The sequence below is a fragment of the Pteropus medius genome, unplaced genomic scaffold (genome assembly GCF_902729225.1).
Source record: "Pteropus medius unplaced genomic scaffold, Ma_sr-lr_union100, whole genome shotgun sequence".
In the NCBI taxonomy this organism is placed as follows: Eukaryota; Metazoa; Chordata; class Mammalia; order Chiroptera; family Pteropodidae; genus Pteropus; species Pteropus medius.
Genome location: NW_024351647.1, coordinates 7,191,505 through 7,194,106, shown reverse-complemented (window position 1 = coordinate 7,194,106; position 2,602 = coordinate 7,191,505). Strand labels below are relative to the sequence as shown.

General features: G+C 34.1%; 1 pseudogene; it reads right to left on the bottom strand.

Annotated features, from left to right (window-relative positions):
- Positions 1–564: 564 nt before the first annotated feature.
- On the bottom strand, positions 565–1,503 carry LOC120587132 (olfactory receptor 4F6-like; annotated as a pseudogene).
- Positions 1,504–2,602: the final 1,099 nt, after the last annotated feature.

The following is a 2,602-nucleotide window of genomic DNA, read 5'->3' as shown; positions in this document are numbered from 1 at the left end:
AAATACATGAAACATCATATTTCTGAAGCTCTCCCTCTTGTTTTCCCTCCTACCTTATGTCCCCTTATTTCACTACCTTATCCATCTTCTGCCTACTCCACTTTCTCCACTTTGTTCTTTTTCCTCCAGTTTTAAACCTTCTCTCACACACTTTTTGTCTTTCAGAAAAAAATATAAATTTGATTGTTCATATCCTGAATTTAAATCAGAAAAGAGCTGTATATTTCATAGATTCCTCAAAAGTTTGAGTATATTAGCTCTAAGTTAATTTATATGAATCCAGGCAACCTGATGTCTGAGATCACACTTTCAAAAGATTCTAAGTCTGTAATCTATGATTTTTCAGCAACTTCTCAAAACATTTTCTGGAGCTTTAATTCAGTTGCCAAACAACTTATTTAAAACAGAGTTCATGTGATAATTCAATGTAATCTCATAATCAAATATCTATTCTGAATACTATAAAATGGCAATCTTAGAAAAAACAGCCCCAATTTCTTAGTTATTTAAACATTTGCATTACTTGAAGTAATGTACAAAGTAATTTGTGCTCCTATGAGTTACTTAGATCTTCCTGAGATTTAGGGGTTGACTACTCAGTCTCCTCATTGCCATCTTCATATCCTTATTCTTCAATGTGTAGATAATAGGATTCAGAAGAGGCATAATCATGAAGTCCAAAATGGCAAGAAACTTATCCACTGGCACTGTGGGAAATGGCCACATGTGAATGAAGATACATGATCCAAAGAACAAAACCACCACAGTAATGTGAGCTGACAGAGTAGAAAGGGCCTTAAAACAACCACCTGAAGAACGTTTTTATATATTGACCAGGATGAAGATATAGGAGATAATCAACAAGAATAAGGTGCCCACGGAAATGAACCCACTGTTGGCAGTAACCATGAAATCCATACTGCAGGTGTCTGTGCAAGTAAGTTTGATAAACCAAGGAAGGTCACAGTTAAAGCTATCTCTCTCATTAAGACCACAAAAAAGGCAAGTGGACCATGAAAGCTAACTGTACCACTGAGTGAATGAGGCCTATAACCCAAGCACCAGAAGGAAGCAAATGCACATTTGTGGGCTCATGACAGTCAGGTAATGGAGGGGCTTACATATGGCCACATATCAGTCCAAGGCCATGGCAACAAGCAGCAACATCTCAGATATACCCAGGATGTGAAAGACAAATATTTGAATGACACATCCCTGGTTTTTTGCCCAGAGTACAAGTCAGAAATCATCTTAGGAACTGTTAAAGCAGAAAAACACAAATCAATAAATGAGAGGTTGGCTAAAAGGAAGTACATGGAGGGGAGCAGTAAATGAGGGTCAAAGGTCACTATAAACACAACAAGGAGGTTTCCTAGAACGATCACTACATACAACATTGTAGAGAAGCCCAGGAAGAAATGCTGCACTGGTCTATAGGTAGAAAGTCCCAGGAACACAAATTGAGACACTTCAGAGTAATTTGTTTTACTCATTGATTTTGTGTTACCTGAAAGGAACAAATAAAAATAATTATAGAAGAATGAACCAGATATTGAAGGAAGCAGATGTTCTTGGGCTTCAAATTCTGATATTAAGAGAAATTTTCACTCTGTAACAGAAGTCCCTTGAAAAGTCCTATAGTAGTTTACTCATTTAACAAATATTCATTGAGCAGCTGCCATGAAGCCTCCTATGTACTTGCACTGTGCCATATACACCCTGTCTTTATGTAGTTTGTAGTCTAGTTGTGAAGCTAGGTGTTAAACAACTAATCATCTAACCAGGAAAAATGCATGAGAAATATTCTGCAGCATGAAGAAACAGAACAATTTGGAAGAAATAAAAGAAAACCATTAAGGGTCTGGTCAAGGTATAATCATATGGTGTGTAAAGAATTAATTTGGTCTATATTTTGGAAGTGATAGAACTCCAGTGAGCAAACAATGAAATAATCACATTCCTGCTTAAAAAGTTAACAATAGCTTCAAAGTGAAGAATGTAATAGAAGGATCCAGAGGAGTCTATCAACAAATCACATCAAATCAGTACAGTACAAATAAATCTGTCAATAAATGGTGTTGACACGACTGACCAAACTTGGCAAAAATAAATTGAATTCCTTACCTTACAAACAGTAACTGAGTTTTTAAATGAATATTTCAATAAAAATAAGAGAAACAAAATAGAATATATAGGCTTATTTTTAGGTAACCCTTAGTATGAGAAGAATCTAAGCATATCCTAATATGGGCAAATCACACAGAAAAAAAATAGTTTCAGATTAAAAATTTTAATTTGCTATATAAAATTTTTAAAAGAAAAAAACAAATGTGGGAAAATGGTTGTTAAATATAATGATAAACCAAATTTAAAATGAACAAACACACAAAGACTTGAACAAAATAAAAAATCTAAATAGTCAACATATGAAGAATAGTCAAACTCACTATTAATCAAAGAAACATAAATAAAACAATATGGAATTGCTATTATATTTATAGAAAACTTCCAGAGTTAAAAATAAATAAATAATATGAGTGAGGCTGTGAGGAAACAGACCCTCTCCATACTCTGTAATTCAGAGTACAAATTCATAGAACTT